Raw genomic sequence first — 22,448 nt, 5'->3', positions numbered from 1 at the left:
TATTATCCTCTCACAGTAACTAGTTATTTTCCTTTAAAAAACACTTATCATAGTCTGTAAATAAGTAAATACACAAACCATATCCTGACCATATTAAGCATACTACTAACTACATCATTAGCCCAATCAGTAAATGAATGGGCTTACTCACAACCATACAGCTAACACACAAAAAACTAAAAGCTGCCCAATCTAAATTCTTAATACACAATAATAATGTCCCTACAATTCCTCATCTCAAGCATAATGTAACTACATTTAATATTTATATTTAATTATCCTTACTATAAAAGGATATGGTAAAGTTTTAAGAGATCTTAAAATGTAAAAATTTAAGGACCAGAATGCTAAGAAATGTAACAGGAGGGTCTGGATTTTCAAAAAGTTATCATTTCAACACTTCTCAAAATATTTCTAAAACGCTTATATATGTGAATAAACAAGAGACAGACAATTAACTAATTTAGCAGAGTTCCACATTTTAACTCATACAATTTTTTGGAATGAAATACACAGATAAAAAATTTCCAGAAAAGGCAGTAATTTATATTTTTTTAATTTTTTAATGTTTATTTGCTTTTGAGAGAGAGAGAGAGAAAGCACGAGCAAGGGAGGGGCAGAGAGAGATGGAGACACAGAATCCGAAGCAGGCTCCAGGCTCTGAGCTGTCAGCCAGAGCCCAAAGTGGGGCTCGAACTTACAACTGTGAGATCGTGACCTGAGCAGAAGTCAGATGCTCAACCAACTGAGCCACCCAGGTGCCTCAGCAGTAATTTATATTCTTAAAGCAGCCCACAAAAACCTATTTAACAATGGTTAAGTAGGCTGTTTGTACTAACAGCACAAACCTGAGCTCTGAGTTCAAGGAGCAGGACTCTGTGGTGAAACAGAGTGGAGGAATTAAAAAAAAAAAAAAAAAAAGGAACTCATTTGAGTCCCTGGATAACCAGCTCGTTTTTGGACTCTGCCACGTTCTAAGCCTCTTTGCCCCACGCCCAGACTTATGCAGTCAACAAGGAGCACAGTATGAAGTGGGAGGAGAGAAGGAAAAAAGTAGTATTTATTGAACACTTTACAACAAGTACAGTGTTGGGCATATTGTATTTCACTTACTCCCACCAATCCCACAACACAGTTATCATCATCTTTTGTTTCCCAGGGAATATTTAACTCTAAGCCTATACTCTTTCCACTAAAGATTTCTTAAGCAACCTCCTCTAATTAAATAATTGTATAATTAACTGTTCAATGTACTTTCCACTAGGAGATAAGACATGTCTGCATTTTTCCACCAGTTTTCATACAAAGAGCTCAAAATCTCTTGGGTTAATGGATGACTGAATCAGTAAATGAATGAATGACCAAAATAAATTCAAGTATCATCTTCTCTATGTTTTCCTAATCATTCTAAACTACCATGATTATACTTCCTGTGGAGTCACACTGACTCACTCTACTTGTGCTTTTCAACACAACAGTCACTAAACTAAATTGAGCTATTAAGCACTTGAAAGTGGTTAGTCTGAATTGACATGTGCTATAATACATAAGAGATGGTGAGTTAGTGTAAAAAATAGAATGTAAAATACTTCAATAACTTTTATATGTATTACACGTTGAAATGTTAATTTTTTACATACTAGGTTAAATCAAATATATTACCCAAATTAATTCTACTTAATTTTTAATGTGGCTATTAGAAAATTTTAATTATATATGTACCTTGCAATATATTTTTACTCAACAGCACTGATCTAAACCATCAATCCATATATATCAGCTTATGTATTACCATTTTATAGCATCTCTTATGTTATTTAAATATTCATGTTTCCCTAAAATGAAGTGTCCCTAGCCTTATAAAATTACCATATAAACTGGAATATGTTTTTTTTTTTTAATTTTTTTTTTCAACGTTTATTTCTGGGACAGAGAGAGACAGGGCATGAACGGGGGAGGGGCAGAGAGAGAGGGAGATACAGAATCGGAAACAGGCTCCAGGCTCTGAGCCATCAGCCCAGAGCCTGACGCGGGGCTCGAACCCACGGACCGCGAGATCGTGACCTGGCTGAAGTCGGACACTTAACCGACTGCGCCACCCAGGCGCCCCTGGAATATGTTTTAAAACAGCTGTATTGTTATAATTCACATAACATATAATTTACCCACTTAAAGTGTATAATTCAATGACTTTTATCATATTCACAGGATTGTGCATCTATCATCACAATCAATTTCAGAACATTTTCCTTACTCAAAAAAGAATCTGCACCCCTTAGCCATCATTCCCCAACCCTTCCATTCTACTAGCCCCAGGGAAACATTAATCTACTTTCTAGCTCTATAGTTTTTCTTATTGTGGACACAACATATAAATGGAATCCTACATCTTTAGTGACTGGCTTCTTTAACTTAGAATAACGTTTTCTAGTTTCATCCATGTTGTAGTATGTCTTGATTTTTTTTTACATGATTTCTTTTGATTACTCAGTAATATTCCATTGTATGGATATACCACATTTGTCTCTCCATTCATCAGCTGATGAACACCGGGGTGTTTCTACTCTCTGGCTATTATAAATAATAAAGCTATTAACATGGACATACAGGTATATATCTAGGAGTGGAATCCTGATCATATGATACCTCTATCTGTAACTGTGAGGTGCTGACAGGTTGCTCTCCAAAGCAGCTGCACCACTTTACATTCCCAGGTGGGATTCCCAGTTTATGAGGGTTCCAATTTATCCATATCCTCACAAACATTTGATATTGACTTTCTGATTCTAGCCATTCTAGCGGATGTGAAGTTGTATTTCACTGTAGTATTGATTTAAATTTTCCTGATGGCTAATGGTGTTAAATGTCTTTTCACGTATTTATGGACCATTCGTATATTTTCTTTGTAGAAATGCCTGTGCCAATTTTTAATTGGGTTACTTGTCTTTCTCATTGAGTTGTAAGATTTACTTCTATTTTCTGGCTACAAGTCCTTTATCAGATAAATGATTTGCAAATATTTTTTCCCTTTCTGTAGATTGTCTTTTCTCTTTCCTAGTGGTGTTTTGAAGCATAAATGTTTTTCTTTTTAATAATGTTCAATTTATTTGTTCTTTTGTTGCTTGTGTCCTTGATGTCATAGCTAAGAAGCCATTGTCTAACCCAAGGTCACAAAGATTTACTCCTGTTTTCTAAGAGTTTTAGTTTTAGCTCTTGCACACAGGTATTTGTTTTGAGATAATTTTTGTATGCAGTATAAAGTAGGAATTCAACCGCACCGCTTTTTTTTTTTTTAAGTTTGTTTATTTTAAGAGAGATAGAACAGGAGCAGGGGAGGGGCAGAAAGGGAGAGAGAATCCCAAGTGGTATTCTCTTGGGAGAATGACAATGTAGAGCCCAACCCCATCAACCATGACATTGTGACCTGGGCAGAAATCAAGAATCAGACACTTAACTGACTGAGCCACCCAGACACCCTCAACTTCATTGCTTTTGCATGTGGATATCCAGTTGTCCCAGACTGTTTGTGGAAAAGACTATTCTTTTCCAACTTGTCTTGGTATCCTTTTCAAAACCACTGACCATAAATGTAAGGGTTTATTTTTTTTTATATGAAATTGTTGTCAAATTGGTTTCGATACAAAAAAAAATACGGAAGCTTCACGAATTTGCGTGTCATCCTTGCGCAGGGGCCATGCTAATCTTCTCTGTATCATTCCAATTTTAGTATATGTGCTGCCGAAACAAGCACTGTAAGGGTTTATTTTTAAACACTCAGATCTATTTCATTGATCTGTCTATCCTTATGCCAGCTGCACACAGTCTTGATTGTTGTAGCTTTGTAATAAGTCTTGAAATTGGGAAGTAAAAGTCTTCCAACTTTTTTTTGTCAAGATTTTTTGAGCTATTCAGGTTCTGTTATGGGTTGAATTGGGTCCCCCTCACCCCCCGCCCACCACCAACCCCCAGAAACAGTTACGTAGAAGTTCTAAACCTGAGTACCTCAGAATGTGATTTTGGAAAGAAAGGCTTTATAGAAATAATCAAGTTAAAATGAGATTATTCAAGTGTCTCTAATCCAATATTACTGGTGTCCTTTCATTATAAAAAGGGGGCTTTGGGACACACACAACACACAAAGGGAAGACAATGTGAAGACACACACAGGGAGAAGATATCCAGGTAAATGGAGTCATGCATACACAAGCAAAGGAATGCCAAGGACTATTGGCAAACACCAGAAACTAGAAGAGGCAATGGAGGATTCTTCCCTACAGCTGTCAGAGAGTGCATCACCCATTCAACACCTTGATTTTGGACTTCTAGCTTCTGGAACTATGAAACAATAAACCTCTTTTGTTTTCAGCCACCTACTTTTGGGTACTTTATGTCAGCCCTAGAAAACTAATACAGGATCCCTTATATTTCCATATGAATTTTAGGATCAGCTTATCAATTTCTGCAAAAAGGCAGTTGAAATTGTGATAGGGATCGTACTGAATCTGGGAATTAGAGGCATATTGCCACCTTAACAATATTAAGTCTCCCAGTCCATAAACATGGGATGTCTTCCCATTTATTTTGGTCTTCTTAATTTCTTTCAACAATGTTTTATAATTTCCATAGTACAAGTTTTGTCATTCTTTCATTAAATTTATTAAATAATTTATTGTTAATTTTGTTAAGTATTTTATTTCGTTTGATGCTACCATAAATGGAATGGTTTTCCAATAATTTGCTCATTTCTACTGTATAAAAATACAACTGATTTTTTACATTGATTCTCTATCTTGCTGAGCTCGTTTATCAGCTATAACAGTGAATTAATAGTGGGTTTCTTAGGAATACCTGGGTGGCTCAGCGGGTTAAGCATCTGACTTTGGCCTATGTCATGATCTCGCCATTCCCGTTTCCGAGTTCAAGCCCCGCATCAGGCTGTGTGCTGACAGTTCAGAGCCTGGAGCCTGTTTCAGATTCTGTGTCTCCCTCTCTCTGTGTCCCTCCCTCCCTCCCAAATATAAACATTAAAAAAGTTTTTTTTAAATAGTGGATTTCTTGAACTTTCTATACATGTCTGCAACAGAGATACTTTTAACTTCTTTCTTACCCATCTGGATGCCTTTTCTTTTTCTTGCCAAAGGCCCTGTCAAGAACCTCAATGTTGAAGGTTGTTTATCTTGCTTCTGATCTTAAGGGAAAGCAGTCAGTCTTTCATCATTAAGTGTGATGTACACTCATGGTTTTTTCATAGATGCTCTTTATCAGGTAGAGAAAGTTCCCTCCTACTCCTCATTTGTTGAATATCTTTATCATAAATGGAATGTACTTTTAAAAAATACTTATTTATTTTTGAGAGAGAGACAGAGTGCAGGCGGGGGAGGGGCAGAGAGAGGGAGACACAGAACCCAAAGCAGGCTCCAGGCTCTGAGCTGTCAGCACAGAACCCAATGCGGGGCTCAAACCCACAAATCACGAGATCATGACCCAAGCCGAATTCAGATGCTCAACTGACTGAGCCACGGAGGTGCCCCTTAAATGGAATGTACTTTAAAAAGTCTCTGTACTTTATATAGTATGTAGCCTGCTGATGCTCTATGGTGGATTCAATGACTAAAACCAGTATCAGGTACAATTTGCCCCCCCCCCAAAAAAAGTCTTGGTTGTTTTTTTTTTTTAATATATAGCAGGAAAATATAAATTATTAGTTTATTCTGGCAATTCAGAAGATATCCTCATTAAGAATATGTTGTCAAATTAATTCTGGTCACTAGCTTCTGTTGTTTTATTTTGTTTTGTTTTGAACATCCTCAGGGTATCACCAATTTAAATATCAAAGAGAAGGGCTACCATGACTCATATAGGTGCCAAATGACTGAGAATAAAGAGTTAATTTAAAAAACAAACCTATGCCACATAGCAGTTTTAAAAAAAAGAACTGTTTACACAGAGATCAAAATAATAGCATGCATCAATAAGCATTTTAGAATCACTGTTAAGACACATTTACAAATTCTGTACCACAGAAATAAATTTAACCTAAAACTCAAATTTGCTTTGAAAAACTCAAACTTTATGATAACTCAGCAGGACAGCAATTCTTATCAGTGCATTAAACAATTATCACCCCAATACCTTATATACTAAATACACAGAAATGCTGAATATGTAAGTGTGGAAATACCCATAATTCAATTCATAAGCAATTACTTGAAGCAAATAAGGAACTGCTTAGCTTTTATTCAAGGTGTTGCCCTAAAGGACCCTTATTTATCCCTTTGTCTTACCCAGCCTGAACTTTAAAAACAGACAGGCATTTCTTAATTATACTGCTAACGGTTCCTCATCTACTCTTAAGGGGGAAAAAAAAAAATCAAGTAGTAAGATACTAGAAAAGAACACTTTTAAAGAAATAGCTTATCCACAGCAATTAAGAAACACATGCTTCTCTGCCCAGAAATTCTGTGACAGATTCTGAAGAACTGAAGACACATTACCTTAAAAAACTAAAACACGATCTAAAGTAAGAAATGATTCTAAATATATAACGAAGCAGATAGTGTATAATACATCATATGCAAAGCAATTAAATACATTTTATAAAGTGCTACAACTCTTCTTTCACCATCTTCTTATACCTATAACCTTTAGTCTTAAGCGATTTGATGGTATTTATTGATTTTTAGAAAAAACAGAGCATATAAGAATGAAGCACCGTTTTTGTTTTTACAGTTTATACTTTAAAAAAATTTTTTTTAATGTTTTTATTTATTTTTGAGACAGAGAGAGACAGAGCATGAGCAGGGGAGGGGCAGAGAGATAGAAGGAGACACAGAATCTGAAGATGGCTCCAGGCTCTGAGCTGTCAGCACAGAGCTCGACACGGGGCTCAAACTCACGAACTGTTAGATCATGACCTGAGCGGAAGACGGACGCTTAACCCGACTGAGCCACTCAGGTGCCCCATACATTTTATACTCTTTAAATGATGGTTATTCAAGGTCATTCATTAAGCTCCCTTATGTAAATCTGCTTCTGCCAGAAAGTCATCAATAATGATAGAAAAGGTCCAAGTATATTGTTTATTCCTGTTTATATTATTATTCCCTTACAACACACCACAAGGAACAACAGAGATTAGTGAATTAAAAGTATCCAAAATATTTGAGGCTCTTTATTATTATTAATTTTCCATAACTATAATATAGGCAAAGCACTATACTAAATGCTTTATGCTTTATAGTACACAGAATTTATTTAGTATAAAAACACTTTTTATAGATGAGGAGGTTGGGGCAGTTAAATATTTTGTCCAAGGTCACAACTAGTAAATGGCATATTCAGAATCTGAATAAAAGAAATGACTTGTTCCAGAGCCCAAGCTCTTACTTAATATGCTAGCTACTAACTTCTCAGTATTTTTAAGCTTTGTAAGTCAAAATAATGATGATAATCTCAGGTTTCTTATTTTAATAATAAGAACTCAATTTTGTGTATGCACATTTGTGCATACTCCATTGAAAAAGGACATCAAAGGGCATGGCAATCTTCTCTAAAAATTGTGTTACATCAACTGGACATCTACATGCAAAAAAAAACAGAGAGAGAGGGAGGGAGAGAGAATAGAAACTGAGCTTATACCTTCCACAAAAATTAACTCAAAATGGATCATAGACATAAAGTAAAATGCAAAACTATAGAGCTTCTAAAAGATAACAGGAGAAAATCTAGGTGACCTTGGGTTTGGTGATGACTGTTTAGGTACAACACCAAAATCACGACTCATGAAAGAAAAACTGATAAGCTGGACTTCATCAAAAATAAAAACTTATGCTTTGCAAAAGATACTATTAAGAATGGAAAGACAAGCCACAAACTGGGGAAAGATATTTGTCAAACACATAACTAATAAAGGACTTGTGTCCAAAATACACAAAGAACTCTTAAAATTCAACAATAACATGATTAAAAATAGGCAAGTCATGAACAGACACTTGACACCAAAGAAGATATACAGATGGTAAATAAGCATATGAAAAGATATTCAACATCTCACTAGGGAATTGCAAATTAAAACAATGAAATATTACTGCAAACCTATTAGGACAACTAAAATCCAAAACATTGGCACCACCAAAGGATGCAGAACAAGAGGAGCACTCACAAACTGCTGATAGGAATGCAAAATTGTACAGCCACTTTGAAAGACAGTTTGGCAGTTTCCTACAAAACCAAACATACTCTTAAACCATACAATCCAACAATTGCACTCATGGATATTTATGCATGTGAATTGAAAACCTGTCCACTCAAAAACCTGCACAAAAATGTTTATAGTAGCTTTATTCAGATTTGCCAAAACATGGAAGGACTCAAGATATCCTTCAATAAGTGTAAGAAAAACAAATCTTGGTATAGTTATACAGTGGAATATTATTCAGCAATAAAAAGAAATGAGCTATCAAGGCACAAAAACACATGGAGGAACCTTAAATGCCTATTGCTAAGTCAAAGAAGCTGCATACTCTATGATGCAACTACATGACATTTTAGAAAAGATAAAACTATAGAGATATTTAAAAGACTAGTGGTTGCCAGAGTGGGGGAATACAAATAATAGGGGAAGCATAGAGGATTTTTTGGGCAGTGAAACTATTCTGTATGCTATTGCAATAGTGGATACATAACATTATGCGTTTGTCAAAAGCCACAGAACTATCCAACAAAAAGAGTGGGCCTAATGGCAGTTACGAATAATAAACTATGGACTTTAGTTAGTAACAATCTATCAATACTGGTTCATCAATTTTAACAAATACTACCACACAATACACGATGTTAATAGTAAGGAAAACTGGGTAGGGGGAGAGAGTATAGGAGAATTCTCTGTAGTTTCTGTTCAGTTTTTTCTGTAAACCTGAAATTGCTCTAAGAAATAAAATCTAGTAGTTACAAAGAAGGGAAAGGGGAGAGGGGAAGGAGAGACAGAGAGGGGAGAAGAGGAAAGGAGGCATTACAGCACAATGGTCCTAAACCACTACACTATGTATCACTTGGAAAAATAATTCATTATTAAAAACCTAAGGGGATAGCATGGTTTTGAGTTTTAATTTTACTTTGTTTTTATTATCTCATTACACATGTCTGGCCCACATCCCAAATCTAATAAAAACAAAAACCTTTGGGAGTAGGACCCTAACTCATGTAGGATTCCAAAAATTCCCAAATGATTCTACTGTCAACATGATGCAAAAGAGTCTTTTAACTTCTGAGTTAAACAGACTGGTTTGACTGCTGCTTTGTACTAAGCTTGAACACAACGTAACTTCTTTGTACCCCAGTTTCCTCAAATGTAAAACAAGAGGGTAACTTGACAGACAAGAGCATGAACCAGAATATTAAGGTCACTTTCAGCTCAAAATTACTTTCTGCTCTACATAAGTGTAACTAGAAATGATTTCTAAACTACATACTCCTTTAATTATCTTAAATCTAATCAAAACACAGAATTTTCATTGTTTTAACTAAGGTGCTACAAAAGACCTTTAAACTACAATTAAACTGTCTTACCTGATCAAATAAACCAATGCTTTTTCCATCACAATTCTCTCCTCGGAAGAACAGCATTTAGTCCTTTGCAACTCTTTGAGGTATTCAAAAAGATTATCAAGAGTGTGAGTTAAGAATCTCAGATAACTGTAAGAAATTAGATACTCTCAAGAAGGCAATCCAATCGATCTCACTGGTAGCAAATTTCCATATTTCCTAACATTCACATGAGCAAAGACTAGTAGCACACCTAATGTCAGCATGGCTCAATTTCCCTCTTAAAATTGGTCTGAGTATCATACTGAATGTCAAAAGTCTCTTCCTAGAAAACTAAAATTTATTATCTATCCTCAGCATGAACCAGCACCTGTATACCACATAACACGGTATGTAGTGGACAATTCTGTATTTTTCATCAATTTGTAGCAATCTAATAGTAGTCGAACACTTACTGTATGTCAGGTACTATGCTGGGCAAAGAGTGAACAAAACCAAGTCCCTGTCCTCATAAACTTTATGCTCTAGTAGGAAAGACAAACTAATACATGCCAAGTGGCAATAAATGCAATTTAAAAAAATGAAACAGGGGGGCCTGGGTGGTTCAGTTCGTTGAGCGTCCGACTTTGGCTCAGGTCATGATCTCACAGTGTGTTGAGTTCGAGCCCCGTGTCGGGCTCTGTGCTGACAGCTCAGAGTCTGGAGCCTGCTTCAGATTCTGTGTCTCCCTCTCTCTCTGCCCCTCCCCTGTTTGTGCTCCCTCGCTCTCTCGCTCTCTCTCTCTCTCAAAAATAAACATTAAAAAAATTAAAAATAAAATAAAATAAAACAAGGTAAGTAAGGGGTGGGGTATTTATTGACTGAGAGGGGCCATAAGACAGCCTTCTGAACAATGATGAAACTGTTTTATACTTCATTTGATATGAGGGGTAATGTATTCATTGAGTTGCACACTTAGGCTTTATGCCATCTGCTGTATGTAAGTTATACCTCCAAGTGTTCTTTTAAGTTTGCTAAAAGAAACATCAAAAAGACCAACCCCACCCAGCTCCAGTGATGATTTCCTTGATTACCACAGTATAATTCCAAGCCAAGGGACTATATATCCTCACAGCTAAACAAAATTATATCTTCTAGAACCACATACATGATTTTATGTTTCACTATATGTATTTAACTTTCCAATTATAATGTGCTGCTTCTACTGCTTAGTTCTTTGCATAAGCCAGATCATTCAGGAAGATCATTTAGTACGTATATACTGTATTCATATAAGTTAAGGCAAAAGAAAACCACACTCTTGCCTTTAAAAGATAAAAATGGAATAGAGCTAAAAAGAAGTCCACAACTAATGATAAATATAAAGTGGTGTTTATGTGTCTTAAAAAAAAAAAATCGATCTTTAACCATTTGGTACTTCCTCCTTTCCACACTGACCCAAAATCCTAGTCAGAGTTTCTGTTTTAGAGAGAAATGCAATGAATGCAAGAACCGAGCACTTAAATCATTCCATGATCCGTAAAGAGAAAATCCAGCACAGTGACCAAGAACGTGTAGTGTGGAGCCAGACAGCTTGGATTAAATCCTGGTTCCACCACTTACTACCTATATTATCTTAGCCAAGTTTATTTATTTCACTTCCCTATGCCGCAGGCTGCTCATCCATAAAATAAGGATAATGGAGCCCCTGGGTGGCTCAGTCAGTTCAGTATCTGACTTTGGCGCAGGTCATAATCTAGCGGTTCATGAGTTCGAGCCCCAAGTTGGGATCTGTGCTGACAGCTCAGAGCCTGGAGCCTGCTTCAGATTCTGTGTCTCCCTCTCTCTGCCCCTCCCCAACTTGCTCTCTGTCTCTCTCTCTCTTAAAAATAAACATTTAAAAATATATTTAAAAAATAGGGATAATATCTATCTCATAGATTATAAACGAGTTAATTTATATATTGTGGTTAAAACAGCAGCTGTCACACAGAAAAACACTAGACAAGTGATTACTACTACTACTACTTCTACTACTTCTACTTCTGCTGCTGCGGCTAGGAATCCTACCAGGACTGGCACCTATGCACACCAAATAGGCAAACTAATCCAGTAAAGAAAAAATACAGCTAACTCACAGCTAATGGCAAGAGTAACAATCTATTCCTGTTCCCATTTACACCCAGACTAAATCAGTACTTTTGGAATAACTCTGTCCTCTCAACTTCTTAGCACATTCTACCTAAATCATTCCTTATAGATATATTATATAGAAAAGATCATATGATGCCTAATGGATGGCACAAAGTATTCAATTAAAATCAAATTCCCAAGTACAGAGGGAAAAAATGCCTTATGTGACAAGGGGGAAAGTTGGTAATTAAGTCAATCAAGTTCTTTTCAACAGGGTTAGCTAGACAGTTTCACTTTGATGAATGCCCACTCTCCCCAAAAGGAATCTTTGTACCTCTTCACTCTGTCTAGGTAATAATTCAAAATCAATTTTAACAACTACAGATACCTACTATGGGCCGAACATTTCCTCAGATATAATCAAAGGATGTAAAAGTAGAGTGAGACCTAATTCCTACCTTGACAGACTAGTTAGGAAGAGTCTAACAAACACAAAAGCAATCAACCCATTCAGCCAACAAACACTTCTTGAAGAGTATTAAGTGCCTGGTTCCAGGCCTGTTCCAAGGCTGGTTTTAAAGTCTACTAGGGAATACTCTTAAATGGATAAAACAGCCCAACAGTTATGTTAAGTACAGCAAAAGTTGTAGAAGGTATGAAGGAAGCAAAGAAGAGAATAATCAGAAATGTCAAAGACTTCAAATAGGGAGGGGCTTTATGCTATGATAAGAAAGGGTCTTAAATTTTATTCTGTGAGGAATGAGTAGCAAAAGATTTGTGCAAGAGGATGTATGTCAAACTTCTGATATTCAACTGGGGTGGGAGAGAAGGGTAGACAATATTAGAGACAGAAAATCAGGTATAGCCCAAGGGTAGGCAAAGCTTTTCCATAAAGGGCCAAACAGTAATTTTTAAGTAGACTTCATGCCTAGTGCAAAGCCCAGTGTGGGGCTTGAACTCACAACACTGAGATCAAGATCTGAGCTGAGATCAAGAGTTGGATGTTTAACTGACTGAGCCACCCAGGTGCCCATAGACAGTAAATATTTTAGGCTTTGCAGGCCATGTGGGCTCTGCTGCAAGTACACAACTCAGTCTTTGTAGCATAAAAGCAGCCATAAACAACGAACACCTAAACTAATGAGCATGGCTGTATTCCGAATAAAACTTGATCTACAAAAACTGGCAGCTGGCTATATTTAGCCTGTGGGCTATAGTTTGTGAACCCTTGTCTAAGAAGAGTGATAAGATCCTAAACTAAAGTGAGGGCTACAGACAGGGTGGGCGCCTGGGTGGCTTAGGCGGTTAAGCGTCCGACTTTGGCTCAGGTCATGATCTCCCGGTAGTGAGTTCGAGTTCCACGTCAGGCTCTGTGCTGACAGCTCAGAGCCTGGAGCCTGCTTCGGATTCTGTGTCTCCCTCTCTCTCTCTGACCCACCCCCCACCCCACCCCCCCACTCACACTGTCTCTTTCCCCTTCAAAAATAAACAAACATTAAAAAAATTAAAGCGAGGGCTACAGAAATGGAAAGGAATAGATATTCCTGAGATATTTAAGAGTGGGGTAGACCTGAAGAATGACTAGGGGTAGAGAATTAGGTATAAGGAGGAACAAACTCTGACTCCTAGGAACAAACCCAGGGATCTCTATGGACGATCATGGTCCCATTTACCACGAAAGAAAATGGGAAGAAGAGCAATACTGAGATTTCATTTTGTTTAAGGAAGAAGACAAGATGAGGAGAGAAAATTATTTCAATTTTAACATGTTCAGTTTAAAGTAGATAGGAAACATCTGGGTAGAAATTCCAGCAGGTCTGGAATTCTGAAGAGAACTGGTCTAAAGGTCTAGGTTCATTACAGAAGTAGTTAAGATCAGGAGGAAAAAAGGTGGGAAGACTAAGAACAAAGGGATGAAGACCAAATATTAACACTGGGGGAGGGTCCTCCCCATCCCCACACCCTGCAGGAAAGAATGAGAAGAAACAACCTGAGAGACACAATAGCAGTTTCAGTGAAGTCAGAATGCTAAGGGTCACTGTAGCCTAATTTAACTCTAGAATACAATCTTTGTGAGGGGGAAGAAATTAGTGGACCTAACGCTGAAGAAGTCTAATAGGATTTAGGATACTCTAGGTAGAAAGAACATAAACAGATACACAAGGTAAAAAACAAACAATTGCCCAGAATAGGTAAATCCACAGTGACAGAAAGCAGCTTGGTGGTTGCCAGGGGCTTGTGGGAGGAGGGAATAGGGAAATGGCTGCTAATGAATACAGATTTTTCTTTTGAGGTAATGAAAATGTTTTGGAACTTGATAAAGGTGTTGCTTTGCACACTGCAAATGTTAAATGCCACTGAATTGTAGACTTTGAAGTGGTTCTGGTTTTTTGTTGTTGTTGTTACAACAATTTCATCTCTACTAAGAAAAAAAATGACAGGGAGAAAACCAGTAAGCAAGCCAAAGAACAGAATACTGGGAAATAAAAATTAACAGACTGAGAAGAAAACAAGACTAAAAGGCTTCAAGGAAAGAGGAAGACTTAATCAGATTAAAACAGAAGACCATTTCAGGCATCTCTTCCAGTTTTCTTAACTAGAAGGGGATACAGCTCAACTGTTTAATTAGGGAACCCATATGCATTATGTGGGGAAGCTGTAACTGTAAAAGAAATAAGATAAAAACTGTTGTAGATATAGCACAGCTACACAGTGGAGTGGATAGGTGCTTTATCACTAATAAAAGTTTTTTAAAAAGTATATGATTGGGTAATCGAAAAAAGCACTACAGAAATTTTGTGGGAGATTGATTGCAAAAGTTCTGCCAATTCTGCAGGCCTCCCTATATTTACACCCTTTGCATAACTTTGTAGTCTTCTCCCACCTCTTGAATCTGAACTGGACTCATGACATGCTTTGGCCAATAGAAAACCGTGAAAATGATAGTTTGCCAGTTTTTGTTTTGTTTTGTTTTGTTTTTTAATTTTTTTTTTCAACGTTTATTTATTTTTGGGACAGAGAGAGACAGAGCATGAACGGGGGAGGGGCAGAGAGAGAGGGAGACACAGAATCGGAAACAGGCTCCAGGCTCTGAGCCATCAGCCCAGAGCCTGACGCGGGGCTCGAACTCACGGACCGCGAGATCGTGACCTGGCTGAAGTCGGACGCTTAACCAACTGCGCCACCCAGGCGCCCCGATAGTTTGCCAGTTTTGAGCATGGCCCTCAGGAACTCCTGCATGCTTCCATAACCTCTCTCTTGGAAGTATGTTCTGCTACCATGAAACAAGCCCAAGCCAGTGTGCTGGATACCTAGAGATGCATTGCTCAGTCACCCTGTTACCTCAGCTACCAACCACGACCCTAGCCAAGCTAGTCTTACCCAATCTACCAGCTAAGCCACAAGAAATACAAGCAAACCCATATAAAATCACTTAAGCCTAGCCCAAATCTGCAGAACTACCCAGTTGATCCAAAGATTCATGAGCAATAAAAAATGGGTGGTTATTTTAAACCAGGTTTTGGAATGGTTTGTTATATATCAATAGCTAACATACACTAATGATAGTAGTGATGACAGGAAAAGACCGTTAATTTGGCATAAAAGCTAGATTTATGTCATCTAATACTAATTTCTTCAGTGTGGTTTGGGTTTTACAGATATACTCCTATAACTTAAAGAGAAAAGGAAAACCTAACTATTAAATTCTTACGATTACTTGTGATTGGGAATCTGAAAACTGATCTAAGCTACCACCACCTTTTCTCCTAAAACTACAGCAGCTTAAAGCCATTAAAAACATAAATGCAATTTCTGATAACATGATGTGTCTTTGGAAAATAACTACATGATAGCAACTGAGGGGAGGTACTTTTACAGCTAATTAAAATTGGAGTTTTTAGAGGGTTTTGTTGTTAAGTGAGGGAATTCTCTAATAAGAGTTTCTAAATTTTTCAAGTGCTACTTTGGTGACTTTTAATTTTCAGAAGCACTATACCTTAAGAGCAACTTTTTTTTAAGTTTATTTATTTATTTTGAGAGAAAGAGAGAAAGAGCACAAGCAGAAGAAGGGCAGAGAGACAGTGAGAGAAAGAATTCCAAGCAGGCTCCATGCTCTGCACTGAGCCTGAAACAGGGCTCCATCCCACAATCACAAGACATTGAGTCAGAGGCTTAACTGACTGAGCCACACAGATGTCCCAGAAGAGCAACTTTTATTTTATTTTAATGTTTATTTATTTATTCTTTTTGAAAGAGAAGACAGAGCACAAGCAGGGGAGGGGCAGAGAGAGAGAGAGAGAGAGAGAGACAGAATCTGAAGCAGACTCCAGGTTCTGAGCTGTCAGCGCAGAGCCGGGTACAGGGCTCAAACCCACAAACCAGGAGATCATGACCTGAGCCAAAGTTGGACACTTAACTGACTGAGCCACCCAGGCATCCCAAGAGCAACTTTTAAAACAAAAGGCAATCAAATCTTACTTCAACAAGGCAAAAATACTAAGCCATATTAATTCAACACCTTCCACAAACAGTACAATCAATCATTTTCTCAACTGGCAGGCATCTAAACATACTTCAACAAATGACAGAGACTTCATCTTTTTTCCCTTCAACAAAAAACTAGCAGTGCTTTGTCAAATCACTGACTTATCACTGCCAATGCCCGCTCTATTGCTGAGAGGATAATTCTGTCAGCAAGACAAGAAATAAAGCATTCATGAGTCATTTAGTATGACTGCAGACATGGAGAGACTTACAAATAGGAAGACAAAAACTTTAATAGTTTTTAAAATCATTCCTGAATTTAACATGGTCTTTTCACTAAATGAGTTATCAACAAAAGTAAAATCTGTTTTTACGGCACTTAAAACAAGTCAAAATTCCTATGTGAGTTTAGCAGCGTTAAACTTTAAATACCATTAACACACCTGGGCCAATTATCAGAAGGAAACAATTTAGTTTACTATTTTTATTTTTTTTAATTTTTTTTTAATGTTTATTTATTTTTGAGAGAGGGAGAGACGACAGAGTGTGAGCTGGGGAGGGTCAGAGAGAGAGGGAGACACAGAATCCGAAGCAGGCTCCAGGCTCTGAGCTGTCAGCACAGAGCCTGATGTGGGGCTCGAACCCACGAACTGTGAGATCATGACCTGAGCCGAAGTCAGATGCTTAACTGACTGAGCCACCCAGGCACCCCTAGTTTACTATTTTTAAACAAACTAAATGCTTCTCTCCTTTATAAAGGGGGTCTGTGGGTGTTAGAGAAATTTAATGGCTAGGACTACCTTAACAAATGTACTCCTACATTCACAAATCTAGAAAATAGGATTTTCCACCCACTAACGTTTTACTATACCAAAAAGGTACTGACTCTCAACTGGACTCTAAGATGTCTAAAAGAATAGTACAATTTATTTGATAGAAAGAAGAAAAGAATGACTAAATTGATGGTTATCAAATATCCTATATAATTTCACTCTTGTCTCTCAAGAGTGCAAGTCTCATATAAAAAGGAGAATAAGGGTTTTAAGGGTTTTCTCAGACCATGGCACAAACCTAACTTCCTGTCTTTCAAGTAATGTTCTGGGTTAAATTACAGGTTACCCAGTAGTTTTGTTACTCAGCCTGCAATACTCATGAGCCTCACCAGGTTACATTAATTTCCTGTCCTAAAATATCTAGTCTACAACAACCCCTAACTTCCTACACACACACACACACACACACACACACACAAAGATATTCCATACCATAATTCTAGGTGATCTTTCACCCCCCTAATTTTTAAATACTAAATATAAAATAGTTTTTAGTATTCAATAAAAAAATTAAGTGCTTACAGGACCACCTCAAGAAATAGAGTGTTTCCAAATGCCTCTAAAAAAAAACCCTTCCCTAACAAACCAACCTACCTTAGGAAGTAAATCCACTTGTTATTTTTTTTTTAATATATGAAATTTATTGTCAAATTGGTTTCCATACAACACCCAGTGCTCATCCCAAAAGGTGCCCTCCTCAGTACCCATCACCCACCCTCTCCTCCCTCCCACCCCCCATCAACCCTCAGTTTGTTCTCAGTTTTTAACAGTCTCTTGAAATCCCCTTGTTATATGCTACAAATGCTCACTTCCCACCTAGATACATAAAATCTACAGTATGACTCTACTTGATCTGTTCATTTTTCAAACACAGTAACAACTCTCTCATCAAGAAGACTACCAGGAACATCAAGCTTAGAAAATCAAAACCCTGGAGACAGAAAATAATTGTTAACAGCAAAGGTTTATTGAATCTACCTATTCTGTCCGAAGCTATGTTCTTCTAGGATTACACCATTTAACCTCCACAATTGCTCTGTGAGGTAAATACTACTATTATCATTTTAAAGATGAAGAAAGCCAAGTTCTGGTAGTAAGTCATTTGTTCAAGTTCATAGTAAGTGTTGGAGTTAGGATTCTAAAGCAACCTAACTATAGAGCTCTAAATTTTGTAAGTGAAACAGCAGTAGAAAACCATATATATCACAGACTAAGCTTTACAGAAGCAACCCCCCCCCCAAATCCTTACAATCTACTGATTAAAATTACTAATTTCATTCAGAGCACAATTCTAACAACTGGTAATATGGATTTCCCAGTTCACAATTACTTAGGTACAGTACATGCTTGTAGGAACAAGTCGTGTTATTGCTAGGATCAACCACACTAATGAGTTAGGGGGGGAGGGCGGGGGGGAGCAGATATGCACAAAGAAAAGATGAAGCTGACTATTAAAAAGCTACAACATGACAAAATAGCCCTAAGATGTTATATTTTATTTTTTTTATTTTAGCTGTTGTATTTTAAATGAGGCTATCTCTATATCCTTCAGTAGAACAGTAAAGTAACAGATATTCATGGCAACTGAAGCAGCATAAGAAAGTATCAAAGATCACAGGGATACCTTGGTGGCTCAGTCGGTAAACATCTGACCTTGGCTCAGGTCATGATCTCTTGGTTTGTGAGTCTGAACCTCACATCAGGCTCTCTGCTGTCAGCACAAAGACTGCTTTGGATCCTCTGTTGTCTCTCACCCCCCATCTTTCCTCTGCTCACACTCTCTCTCTCTCTCTCAAAATAAACAAACATTAAAAAAATATTTTTTAATAAAAAATAAAAATCATATTTAGCATTATCTAAAATGTACTGTATATTTTAAAACAATTTTTACAGAAAAGGCAAACAATTGAGGCATCTGGGTGGCCCAGTCAGTTGAGGGTTCAACTCTTGATTTCAGCTGAAGTCATAATCTCAGGGTCGTGGAACTGAGCCTTATGTCCAGCTATACACTGGGCATGGAGCCTGTTTAAGATTCTCTCCCTCTGCCCTGCTCACATGGGCTCTCTTTCTCTCTCTCTAAAATAAATAAAATAGTTTAAAAAACAAAAAGGGCAAACAAAAGTTTTTCTAGAAAGTTTAAAATGACATTATGTCCTCATCTCTCGGTTCAATCTCTGAGTCTCTTCCTCTCAACATAACATTCTCAAATCCCTATGTCCATTTGCAAGCTTCTCAAAAAAGTAGCCAAAACTCACTGTATTCCATTTCCTCACTTCTACTCTATTTTTTAAGTTTATTTATTTGTTTTTGAGAGACAGAGAAAGTGAGCGGGGAAGGGTCAGAAAGAGAGGGAGAGAGACAATCCCAAGCAGGTTCCGCACTGTGCACATAGAGCCCAATGTGGGGCTCAAACTCACAAACCGTGACATCATGACCTGAGCCAAAAAACCAAGAGCTAGACACGTAACCGACTGAGCCGCCTAGGCGCCCAGTCACCTCTATTCTCTTTGCTAACAGCTTCCACACCCAGCTTCCCAGTTAAGCTGTTTTTAAGTCATCAATGCCTCCTTATTCCTAAATCAAATGAACAATTTTCAGGTCTTATTTGAGCTTGTAAGGAGGATTTAGCATTTCAGATCCCCTTCTCCCTTCCTCCTCCTTTAAATTCTGGTCAGTTGCCTTTTATACCACTACTCTTCTATCTTCCCTCTTCTGACAACTTTTGGCTAGATTCATTTTCCTCTAACTCTCCGTCAAATGCTGGAGAATCACTGGCCTTCTTTTCTCCTATTAAGAATTCTCAAAAGATGATCTTAATCTCCACTCAATCACATATGCTACACCACGAACTCTAGTCCACACAACTTTCCTGGTAGCTTTATGCCTCCCACACATCTCCACCTGAATATTTCCAGGCCCCTCAAATCCAACATGGCCACAATTGAACTCATCTTGGAAAGCAAAAGAATAGAGCCTTGGAAAATACAGATGTGCTGGGAGATTTATTTTGTTGGGAGTGGGGCATATTCCCCATTTTAGTATACATCATTATCCACTCAGTGGTAGAGCTGGGAGTCATTCTTGACCAGACAGCCAATAAATCATCAAATACTAAAGGAAGACTGTACAACCTGAATCTTTGCAAATCCACTTCCTTCTCTTCACTCCCCCATCATTTCTCAACATTAGCTTGCTTAGGCTCTTCCATAATATTAATAATTGTTTGTGGCCATAGTAATACTTATTACAGAACATGTATATTTCTTCATTAACCTGCAAATTGGTTTCCCCTGGCAGGGGAAATCATGTCTTGCTCTTTGTATCCAAAGCACCTAGAAACACACACTGAATAGTAAACATAAGTCTGGTGAGTTAGGAATCCCAAGAAGCTAAACAACACATGAAAAGTCATACAATTCATCAACTGTGGAGTAGGAATTTATGAATTGTTCAACTTGCTAGCATTTTTCGATATTGAAATAACTCCCATTAAAGTATAGTAAGAGACTATAGCACTCTGCCTATTCAATGTAACAAAATACTCTTTTGTTTATGCTTCTGTGTACATTTCAAATGTCCTATAATGATCATGTATCCCTTTCATAACTGGAAAGGAAACAATATTTGTTAGAGTAAAACGCCATAATCAACATGAATAAAACATCTTTAAGTTTTTAGGGCAATAGGTTGTGAAACTGAAGTCAGTGTTTGAAGGATTCATCAGCAATCTAATACACCAAAATAGAACATTAAGCAAAGATTGCTAAGACTACTGCTTTCACTGCAGTTAAACTCAGTAACTGAGAAAAAGTGGGTAGGTTTAGAGTTTCATCAGTCAATGATTTACGTAGAAATGGATCTTTCAACAAAAGGATGCTTAACTGGGAAGAGGGGGGATTATAAACTTAAACTCAAATTCATTCATTTAAATTCAGTCATAAAAGGGGTGTCTGGGTGACCCAGTCAGTAGAGCATCTGACTCTTGATTTCAGCTGAGGTCATGATCATGATCATGATCATGAGGTTGAACCTGTTGGGCTCTGCACTGACAGCCAGAGCCTACTTGGGATTCATTCATTCACTCTCTCTCTCTCTCTCTCTCTCAAAATAAATAAATGCTAAAAAATAATAATTAAGAAAATTAAATTCAGCCATAAAATTCCAAGAGTAATATATAAGTGAACATTTGTATCAGCAGTTCTTAAAGTACAGTTCAGATCTCTGGACCTTTTCAGGGGGCCTATGAAACCAAAACTATGTTCATAACAATAATAATATAACATCTGCTTTTTCACACTCATTCTTTGGAGTATACAAAACAGTTTTCCAGAGGCAATATGTCCCATGATAGATATCCCCAGAGATTAAATGCAGAGACAGATATATGAGAATCCAGCTACATTCAAAGAGCTCTGCAAAAATAAAAATTTCCCAATTTTTTTATTTGGGAAAATATAATTATTTTTCATTAAAAATGGTATTTATGTTAACATGTAAAAAACTTATTGCTTCTAATAAATTAATATTTTATAAAATTCTCAGTTTTAATTTCTAACGTGGCAAGTATCTACAGGTGTAACCCACACTAACAAGAGCTCTTCAGGGTTCTCAATAGTATTTAAGAGTACAAAGAGGTGCTAAGACCAAAGTCTGAGAACTGCCAATCTGTACCGTTCGTGGAGCAATACCCTAAAGCTAGAAGATCAACACATATGTTAGCATAAACTTTTTAAACTTCTATGCATCCAAAAATAAACATAAGCAAAAAAATAATAATAAACATAAACATAAATAAATACATAAACATAAGCAAAATTACAAGATAATTTAGGGGGGAAGTACTTGCAACATACAACAATGAGTTCAGAGTATTCATATATAAAGAGCTCTTTCCATCACTAGGAAAAGATAAATAACCTTCAAAATGTAAATGAGGACTTGAAAACTAATGGGAAAACAGATAGATAATACACAAGGGGCCAATATGCATGTAGAAAAATAACCCTCAACCTTATTAGTAATCAAAGCAATGTAAATTAAAATGGATCAAATCAACAATGATGATTTAAAATTATAATATGTAACACAATAAGAACACAGGGGAACAGATGACCATATGAATTACTGTTAGGAACATAGTTACAATATCTTCAGAAGGCAATCCAGCAACTTGAATCAAAAATCTTAAAAGTGTATGTATTCTTTGACTGCTAGCTTCATTCTAATGGGATGAAAACATGTTTAAAGGTCTGCTACAAAAATATTCATTGAAATATTATTTATAACTGCAAAAGAGAGAATCAGAAACAATGAAATGTCTACCAAGAAGAGGATGACTGATTATAGCATCACATGGTACACATAAGTTATTATCTGAAAATTTTAAATGCTGTGATTTATATCAAAAGATATTTTTGATACAGAGGTTTAAAAAAGGCAGTTGTAATTTTTGATAATTAATTTCAGTAAAAAATA

General features: G+C 36.9%; 1 protein-coding gene and 1 non-coding gene across 4 annotated transcripts in view; both read right to left on the bottom strand.

The window, feature by feature from the left end:
- Window positions 1-22,448, bottom strand: part of GSK3B (glycogen synthase kinase 3 beta) — a 199,928-nt gene that overhangs the window by 150,894 nt on the left and 26,586 nt on the right. The gene's annotated exons all lie outside the window — the stretch shown is intronic.
- Window positions 3,645-3,751, bottom strand: LOC124527483 (U6 spliceosomal RNA). The gene has a single exon (XR_006965906.1). It is a non-coding gene; the product is annotated as a U6 spliceosomal RNA (small nuclear RNA).

Source organism: Lynx rufus, unplaced genomic scaffold (genome assembly GCF_022079265.1).
Source record: "Lynx rufus isolate CCGP_SWC_20201006 ecotype Redwood Valley unplaced genomic scaffold, mLynRuf1.p SCAF_5, whole genome shotgun sequence".
Classification (NCBI taxonomy): domain Eukaryota; kingdom Metazoa; phylum Chordata; class Mammalia; order Carnivora; family Felidae; genus Lynx; species Lynx rufus.
The sequence above is the reverse complement of the archived record's forward strand: the minus strand, read 5'-3'. Positions and strand labels throughout refer to the sequence as shown.